Source organism: Neomonachus schauinslandi, chromosome 6, assembly GCF_002201575.2.
Source record: "Neomonachus schauinslandi chromosome 6, ASM220157v2, whole genome shotgun sequence".
Classification (NCBI taxonomy): domain Eukaryota; kingdom Metazoa; phylum Chordata; class Mammalia; order Carnivora; family Phocidae; genus Neomonachus; species Neomonachus schauinslandi.
In genome coordinates, this window is record NC_058408.1 from 73,623,803 (window position 1) to 73,634,192 (window position 10,390).

The window sequence follows — 10,390 nt, forward strand, 5'->3', positions numbered from 1 at the left end:
AGAGCGCATGCGCGGGTGGGGGGCGGGGGGAGAAGAAAGAGACAAAGCGCTAGTTCTTCAGGTGAGGCTCACACAGCCCAACCCCCAAGGCCTGTGCTTGGGAGGCGTGTTTCTTGCAAGCCTGAATGAGCTTCACCCATGACTCCAGGCTCTTGAGAGTCTCAGGGGAGGTGTGGTGTGGGGTCTCGAGAGAGGCAAGTGGAGGCGGCAGTCCCCAGGCCAGCGGTCCTGCAGTGTTTTATCTTTGTAACCATGTCACATCCTAGGAACTTGCAGGAGAGCCCACAGAGAACATACGCACAGGCTGTGTGGTTTCCGGGTCATAGGAATGGATGACACACCCTGCGGCACGGGCCTGGGATCTCCCAGCGCCACCATCATTCGACAAACCCCTCTCTCTGAAGGCAGTTTTAGGGCAGTCGTCCCTCCGCCTCAGGGAAGCATCGGGCTCTCATAAAACTATTTATGGTCAATTATGTACTACTCTTACCTCTACCACGACGACTAATGTTCTCTAGTCTAGTGGGAGCTTTTCATGTCTTTTCTCATTTAATGCATATAATAACCTTGGATTACCATTGTCCTCATCCTCATTCCGCAAGTGAAACCTGAGATAATTAACATACCCAAGGGCACCATTTTTTAGCAGTGGTGCTGGGATCTGAACCAGGTTCATCCGGCTCCAAAGCCCAGGTTGGTAGCTCCTAAATCCGTGGTTCTTATGCTTGAGCATCCATAAGAAACATCTGGAGGGCCCGGTCTAATATCCTGCTGGGCACTAGCCTCAGTGGTTCTGATCCTGAAAGTCAGTGATGGGGCCTGAGAATTTCCATTTCTTACAAGTACCCAGGGGATGGTGATGCTATAGATGGAGAGCCACGCTCTAAGACCCACTGCCCTAAGGTGACCTCGTGCCATGGAGCTGATGTCATATGATTCCTACAGTAAGTACAAAATGTCTTTGCCCATTGGCTTAGCAATTGAAGAAACCCCATAGCGCCCTAGAGCAGAGCCTCTCAAATGCCAGTGGGCATTCAGATCACCTGGAGGATATGGTTAAAATGCAGATTCTACTGGAATAGGTCTGGGGTGGGACTCCAGATTTTGTGCCCCCCAAAGTCTTCCCAGGAAATGCCCAGGCTGTGGTACCAAGGCCTTATATCAGGGGCTCTCAGAGCAGCCCCAGATCAGCAGCAGGGCTATCATCTGGGCATTGATTAGAATGCAAATGATCTGGCTCCATCCTGAACCCACTGAAAGGGGCGGGGAGCAGCAATCTTTGTTTCAACAAGCTCTTCAGCTAATTCACCTCACACCACTGCTTCCCAAACTTGGCTGCACATTAGATTCATCTGGGGGAGTCCTTGGAAGTACAGATGCCTGGGTCCTATTCACAGAGATTGATTTAATGCCTGTCAGATGCTGCCTGCCCATCAGGATTTGAAAGCTTCAGGTGATTTTCATGTGCTGCAGTATAAGAACAGCTCACTATCTCGGGGCGCCTGGTTAGCTCAGTCTGTTAAGCGTTTGACTTGACCCCTGATTTTGGTTCAGGTTATGATTTCAGGGTTGTGGGATTGAGCTCTGTGGTGGCTCCATGCTCAGCGGGGAGTCTGCTGGAGATTCTCTCTCTCTCTCTTTTCTCCTCCCCCATTTGCACTCTCTAAAATAAGCAAATCTTAAAAAAAAATCGCTACCTTACAATGTAGTGTAAAAGTTTGCTGCTCACATTGTGATCTCTGAGTCAAAAACATGAGAACATGGGGAACTTATCAGAAATGAGAAATCGCAAACCATACTCCAGGCTTACTAAATCCGAATCCTCCTTTTCACAAGATCCCCGAGTGATTTTTTTTATGCATATTAAAAGCTGGGAAGGGCTCCTGTGTGGCTCAGTCCCTTAAGCATTAAGCATCTGCCGTCAGCTCAGGTCATGATCCCAGGGTCCTGAGATTGAGCCCTGCATCAGGCTCCCTGCTCAGTGGGGAGACTGCTTCTCCTTCTCCCTCTGCAGCTTCTCCTGCTTGTGCTCTCTCTCTCTCCCTCCCGCTCTCTCAAATAAAGAAAATCTTAAAAAAAAAAAAAAAGCTGGGAAGCACTGTTTGGAGAAACGCTAGGGCAGCATTGTATAATAGAAATTTTTGAGATGCTGGAAATGTCTTCTATCTGTGCTGTCCAATAGGGTAGCTGTGAGTCACGTGTGGCTATTGAGCACCTGAAATTTGGCTACTGCAACAGAGGGAATGAACTTTTTATTTTGATTGATTTAAATGTAAACAGCCACATATTGGACAGTGTAGCTCTAGGAAGAACAGTGATGTCAAGGCATAACTAGGGTTTGCCAAATACTGCAGCATTTTACACCACCTCATTTGTGTAGCCAAGGACCAGGACTGGGCAGTAAGCAATAGTATGAGGGAGGGGAATTTTGTGTTCCTCATTTTCTTTTTCGGGTGCTTGGGGTTTGAGGCACAGGTGTTCTGTAATCCCTGACACTGTTCATTCTCTTTCCCATTCTCTCCACAACTTCTCTATCTACTTTTATTTGAGAAAGCTATTGATCCTTTATTAATGAGAAAGGACTAAAGCCAGGATTTAGGACAGCAAAGAACAATGCAGGTAATTTGGGGCAGGATTGAAAAGAGGCCAGTTCTAACTAACCAGCGGAGAGGGAGATGTTTGAGAGTAAATAAGACTTTAGGAGCATACCTACTTTGGGGCCTCACTGCGGCAGTGGTATTATCACATGGATTACAAGCCCAGAGAACCTGGGAACAAACCGCCCCTGAGATCTTGCTGTTTCAGGGGTCTTCATGCAGCTAAGGAAGAACTGATGACCTAGTAACAGTGTTGCCCCTCTTTACCTTATAGAATATTTTTAATACTCGACTGTTGGTTGTTTCATGCAAAAGAATCGGCTGTGGTCATTTAGAGAGTGCTCAGTAAATCGCGTTGAATTGCTGATCATTAACATTTTTGAACTTCAAAATTCTATCACTTTGCAATATTCTTTTAAAGTGATGGTCAGTAAGTCGATAACTATTGCAATCACTTACGTGACCCATAATAAGCACGGAGAAAAGAGCTTTAAAAAAATGTGCAGAGTTATTTGTGGCTCTCTGCCAGTCTGTAAAGACCATTGTGCTCTCTTAGTGGCCACACAGATGTAGAGAAGAGAAAGCATTATAATAGGAAAGTTGATTTCGTTCCTCATCAGCATGTCCTGCTCCCGGGAAGGCAGAGTTTCCTTTGGGAAATAGTGTTTTCCACAGGGTGGCAGAATCAAGACTAGGAGCTTCACTAACCAGAGAACACGTGCACCCTTTCCGGGGGAGGTCCGCAACCCACGGGGTCAGGCTCAGCAGCTGGGCAACTGAGCAGGAGACAGTTCGGGGCTTGGAGCCTTAGGGCAGCTCGGAACTGCGAAGCACGTGTGTGTAATGGAGGGGAGGCAAAAGTCCACAAACCCGAATCCAGAAACATGGAGGGATAAACACAGGAGGAGGTGTAGACTTGTTAAGTACACCGACAGTTTGATCCAGATTCAAGACTCCGTTTTTCTGCTTCCCAATGAACGGACCTCCGAGGCTGTTGCCCCCCATGTCAAATGGGGGCAATACCATCACTTTCCTTGTAGGGCTTCTATGGGGATGAAAGGAGAGGGTCCTACAACACACGTAGCAGGTGCTCAATATACATGAGCTCCTGTCGTGCAAGTGAGGAAAGTGGTGTGGGTGCAGGGAGACCTTTCATCAGTGTGAAGTTGTGAGCACATATGGCAAGTACCGGAAAGCTGTTTTGTTATTTAAAGTATCTGGACATGGAGTAAATTGTAGGAACAGTTTAGAACAGAAAAATAAATGAAAAAACAGAGGATGAAGAGCAATACTTAGAGCCGCCATGAGTGGCTTGAGAATTCTTGGAACCCTTGAAAATTTATAGAAGAATTTGACAGCATTGGTGTGTAAATATTTGACAGCTATAGCTTTGATCAGATGGTCAAATTACAAATATTAAAAATTAATATTAAAAAGATACAAAATAAATATTAAAAAGTATTAAATCTTAAACCCCACTGCTGTCTACTCATATGGCTCTGCCACCTGCCTTTTTCTCTGAAATAGTGTATCTTCACTTTTTATTTGAATTTCATTAGCTAAACTGTTTTGAATATATATTTTACATGAATTCTGTCTGTATTTTATATTCATTATCTATTTACACATACGAACAACTCAAAAGCGGCAATTTATTTAGTTTTTTTAAAGATTATTTATTTGACAGAGACACAGCAAGAGAGAACACAAACAGGGGGAGTGGGGGAGGGAGAAGCAGGCTTCCCGCGGAGCAGGGAGCCCAATGCGGGACTCGATCCCAGGACCCTGGGATCATGACCTGAGCCAAGGCAGTTGCTTAACTGACTGAGCCACCCAGTCACCCCAAAAGTAGTGGCAATTTAAAACAAAATAAACAAGAACTGCTGGAAAGTGCCCTCACTTACCCCGGAGTGTCCCTGACTCATTTTAGCAAAATTAACTGGCAGACACTCTAAAGCATGTCCTCCTGACCTTTCCTTCTCCAGGTGAGGCCCGCCAATGGCGAGTCCAGCTGGGAGCCATGAACTGATTATTTGGTTTTGCTTGAGTGTTTTCACACATAAACCCAGGGAGCAGCAATTGTAGGGACACAGCTCCGGGATCATTATCGGCAGGTGGCTAACGAGCACATTTTCAGCTGCAGGGACTGAAACTCCTTAAAACTTAGTTAACCCCAGAGAAGGATTGATTAGCTCACCTCCCTGAAGATCCAGCTTTTGACGTCCAAGGGCTCAAAAGATGACAACAGACATTGGGACGTTAGGCATCTAAACCTCAGTCTCTTTCTCTACCCCCCCACCTTGTGCCTCCCTCTGTTGGGGCCCTTTCTTAGATTCTGGCAGCTCCAGGCTTAGAGACTCACAGCTCCAAGTCGGGCAGAATGAGAAAATGCCTCTTGTCAGAGGCATTCAAAAAAATGCCTTCCATATTACAGAAAGCGTTTCTCGCCAGGATGTAAGCTCCACAAGGGCAGAGACCTGGTCTGTCTGTTTGCACCACTGCATCCCCAGAGCCTAAGTGACTGCCACGTCATTGCTCAAGGTTGATCAAATGAATGGCTGAGGTCAGACTGAACTAAGGCCCCTTGCCTTGCCTGAACCAATCCCGGAGGCCAGTTCATCTGACCACTCTCAAGCACAGGCTGATAGGGGGGCTGACAGGTTTCTGTAGGGACCTCAGACTATCACCAGAACAGGGGGATATGGATGCTGGGAGGCCTGAGGGGAACAGCTGTCCACCTGCATAAGCTTTCCATTTGTAAGATCATACCGGAAGCTCAGAACTATTCCTTGGAATTGTTTTCTGAATGACAAAAATGCAAACACCTCTTAGACAAAATGAAAGAAAATTAATGGGTGGGAAATTAAGCCTTTATCCCAATGCAGTAACATAGGGGATTTGGGTAGATAAAATATAATTATCTGAGTAGGAATTTGGCAGGGTGCCTGATTTTTAGAGATCTGTTCATGATGGTTTGGATTCCTAGCTGACTTGGAGAAAGGGGGCTCACCTGAAGGGTTAGCAGTGACTTCATTACAATGCTTTCGTTTATCAGCACTGAAGTCACTCCAAAGTGAGAATCACCAGAACGTTCTTTGCACACAGTACAAGATAGTTATCTTCGTAAATACAAGTCTGAATCACCAGAATGTTCTGAGGCTGTTCTGAATGATCAAAATAGAGATTAAATTATATCCAAATTCTCTTAAAATTGGTTTGGCTGATGAATGCTCTAGTAGAAACTTAACCAAATGCTTGTTCATCAACACCTGTTTGCGAATGGTTTTATTTAATATCCTAGTTTAGAGATGGATTTTATTACATATGTAACTTACATATTTATATGACCTTTGTGTGTTTTATATTTATGTTTATGCAACATAAGAAACCAGTAAAAAATATGATGTAGTATTTGTATTTATCATGTTATCATGACCTTCTATTGTTCTAAGTAGATTGTAAGCCATTTGATCTAGAACCAATCAATGATTTGTTGCTTCATGGCGCTTTAATGTTGTATGAGGAAAATGCTAGATGCTTGCGATGTCAATCCTGGATGGAACAGATAAAATGAGAGTTCTCGGATTTTTACCACTAAAAACCCTTTTAATATGTTTACCATGGACACATGTTTGAAAGATGTGGTTTCAATTCAAATATGCTGCATCTGTTACACAATTTTCCCATTTTTAATTAAAGGAATTTATGTCTGACCAAATCTTTCTTGCAACACCCTGCCCCACACTTATACTGAGCAAGGGGGAGTATTTGCAATGGTTTACAATTTCCTTTCAGGTTTTTGAAATACCGGGATGAGTTCACTCTCTTGCTCACCACCGAGAACCTGAGGTTGAAAACTACTATTGGAATAGGGGCTTCTCTTATTAGAGGAAGGCAAGTTCCCTGAATTGCTATAATAGCTGGTCTAGCGCTTTTTAGTCAAGTGTGCCTTTTGGTGCTGACCGACAGCTAGAAAGTTTCAGAAGCATTCATTTATTTAACAAGTATTTATTGAGTGCTTACTCTATGTCAGGCTCTGCTCTGGACCCTGAAGAACAAGAAATGAACCAAATACAAATGGTCCTTTGCCTTGTGGAGCCTACAGTCAAGTGAGGAAGACCAAAAAGAAATAGGATTAATCAATAAAAGTCCATGTTGGATGGTGGTAAGAGGTGATTGGGAACAAATCAATTTTAAACCCATTGTTCAAGGAAAGGTGATACTGAAATTATGACATTTTGTTGAAGACTGAAAAATGTGAGGAAATGAGATATGAGGAAGAAAAAGTGCAAAGGCCCTGAGGCAGAAGTATCCCCCACACATTTCAGAAACAAGGGAGGAGGACAATGTTCACTGGCTGCTCAGGTTTAAAGTTGAAAATTAAGGGCACCTGGATGGCTCAGTTCATTGAGTGTCTGACTCTTGGTTTTGGCTCGTGTCATGATCTCGGGGTCATGGGATTGGGGTCATGGGATCGAGCCAGCAGGCTCCACTCTGCAGGGAGTCTGCTTGAGATTCTCTCTCTCTCCCTCTCCCTCCCCCCCAGCTCCCTTGCTCTTGCTCTCTCTAAAATAAACCTTTAAAGTTGAAATTTAAGGTGACTCCTCTTAAAATAACACTTTTGTGATTTCTTGTCTTTTTCCACTATTCATCACTGAGTTTATACAGTGATCATGGGGCCATGTAAGGCTCAGGGCAGTGGTGAAAGCGAAGAGAAATCTTTTCAGAGCCTGTGCATTATTTAGATCACAATTTAAAGAATTCTCTTGAAACCTCAATGCCTTCATGATGCAAAGGACAAAATAGGTGCTTAATTGATTCTTAGAAAGGAGCTATGGAATATGATTGTCATTGATGCTTATGAATTATACAAAGCAGCATGATTTTTAATCATTCACAGCAGCTATAAAATTATTTAATCAGAGCCCAGGAAACAATCTTGCAACAAAGAATTAGTTTAATGATGTTAGTAAATTTACACCTGCAAGAATGTTGATTCTAGAATTGTAATAGCAAGCAAAATACAATAACCAAAGGAAACACATGATCTCCAAAAGGGCATGTAAAATGACTATATGTATATATACTTGCATACACACACATGTATATGTACTAAATAGACTGGATGGGTGGGTGGATGGTTGGGTGGACGGATAGACTTTATATACACATATTTATTTCTATAATATATATTTTCTACCTGCTTATGAGATAAGGAAAATAGACCTCTCTTCTTAATATATTAACATGATTTGGTTACCAGTCAGTTTCTCTTATTTTTAGGGATTTGCGAAACAAAGCAGGACAGGATAGGCAGCACAGACAGAATTCCACAGAACAAACAGCCTGTTTAAGCAGAGAATACAATGACCAATCTTAGCAGGAACAAAGGCAAGGGAGATATGTCCAGTTGACACTATGGAAGGTCCAGAAAGGTTCAGTGGAAGAATCTGACTCTGAAGAGGTAACACGTAGAAGCGGTCAACTGTGGCGTGTACTGAGGTAGAGTCACGAAGCAGAGCTGCCCTCTTGGAGAGCAGGAAACTGGAGGGCTTGCAGCTTAACAAAACAGGCCCTGGAGTATGAAATTCTGGTAACAGAGCTCAAATACAGTTGTCCCTTAAAGGAAATTATAAATAAAATGAATGTTTCAAGGGAAGGAAGCCTCAGACCTAGAAAGTTGCCCAGGTAATTTCAGCTGGTCTCACCCTTTTACCAAGACTGTCTTGGTCAAATTCCATAGTGCATTTATATAGACTTTTATAGAGATTTTTATAGAGATTTTAAAAATCACTGCAAGTCTCTATTCATGAAAAAGCTCTCAGATTTTGCCATCTTAATGTCAATGCCTTTATTGTGAAATGACCCCACCCTCTAACAAAGAACCTTTTATTACAAACGTGTTATTCATTCAGGAAACAGGCAAGACCCTTACAGACGTGCCCTTTGGGTTTGGAATGAGAAGAAACCAACAGATAAATACAATGAACAGACAATATCATTTTATTGTAAGACAAAGCCCAAAGGGAATTTAAATAAACAAATATGTAGGCATTCCCCGCTTGCAGGAGCCAAGTATATTTTGGCAGAAGGGAATTTCCATATTGTTTCAACTTTGTCAGAGTTGGTTAGTTCTTTTTTAATTAGAATTTCTAATAAGCAAATACATTTTTTTTTCCTTCATTGGCATTATCCCTGCCCAAATAATAAATCACTCTTAGATCAACACTTAAAAAAAAAAAACAAAACACCTTTTTGAGGTCAGTTAAAACCTCATGAAGTAAAACCAAATGAAACACCAAATTTCAAAATTGGAATGTCTCTATCTCCACATGTATTGTTATTCAAAAAGTCACATTTTTAGTAAAAGTTGGAAAGGATACTGATTAAGTTAACATTCCTTTCTGAATATCCCTTGAAAGAGAAAGCAAAGGACAGATTGGGAAAAATGCAGATATTACTTGTTTAATGGAAGTACTATAACGAAAATGTTATGCTTCACTGAAAAACTATGCATTGTCCAAGGGAGCTATTTTACCACTCTATATAGTGTAGAAACCTGAAAGCAATACAAAATTAATTCTCATCTATAGACATGTGAATAAATTCTGTCCAGTGGAGGTTTATCTACCAAAACCCCTTATGCTTGGAAAAAGATAATGTAGATGAGAGCTATGTATTCAGTTCCTCCAGGTAGGATCTTTAATAGCTCGTATCATTATTTCGTTTTAAGTGAATTTCCAGAATATCATGCTCATTCATACATAAATGCAGGTACCATAGTCTCTGAGACGTGCACCATTAATTTATTTAAGGTTATTTGAGAGATCATCTGAAAGTTATTCTTTGGTTATTAACTTGAATGTCTGGAAAACAAACAACTAACTTTTAAGAGGGAGCTTTGACACCATTACCAAAAAAATAAATTCAATGATGGACTGACTGCTAACAAGAACACTCAAAGCTCCTTAAAGATAAAGGCCATTTGGGGGTGTAGTGAAGCACTCTAACTAGGTCTGTTTGAGCACAGAATCTCATTTGGTGTGCAAAATATTAGACTATGAAGGGAAATCCAATGGCCAGTAGAAAATATGACAGAGCAGGGATACAATCAAAATGCCCTGAATATTATACAATTTGGGTAGCAAAATCAAATCATACGAAAATATGAGAAAAACATGCCTTGCACCTAGGTGAGTCAAAACAGGGAATTCCCAGGGGCCAAAGCTAATTATGAATCACACCTGCCTTGCTACTAAAAACTTAATTTACTGTTCCAAATGTGGGCATCCAGTTTTTGCCATTGCTGTATAGATTGCTATGGAAGATTCATATTTAAAAAATTGTTACACATTAGTTCACAGATTTCTTATAAGCAGTAGGGCACGTAATAGTTAGCAGTCTGCTCGGTAGCCAACTTTTTGTATACTGTGATTTAAGAGTATAAAGCAGAAGTTGCAAACTGATGTCCAAAAAAGACTGGGCAGGGAGAACCAGATTAGTAAAGCAGACTGGGTATGATGGGGTAGGTAGTGGTGGAGTCTGCAATTACATGGGGCCTTTTTAACCTATCTAAAAGTGATCAACAGCTATTGATTCTAGCTGGTTGTGGTCATGCAAGGTTACAGGACCAGTGTTGCCTGACCTGACTGTTCAAGAGTTCACATTCTGAGTTTTATGTAAAACCTACAGATTTGGCAACTGATTCAAAACACAGTTTGGACTCTCTCTCTCTCTCTCTCTCTCACACACACACACACACACACACACACACACACACACACACACACACA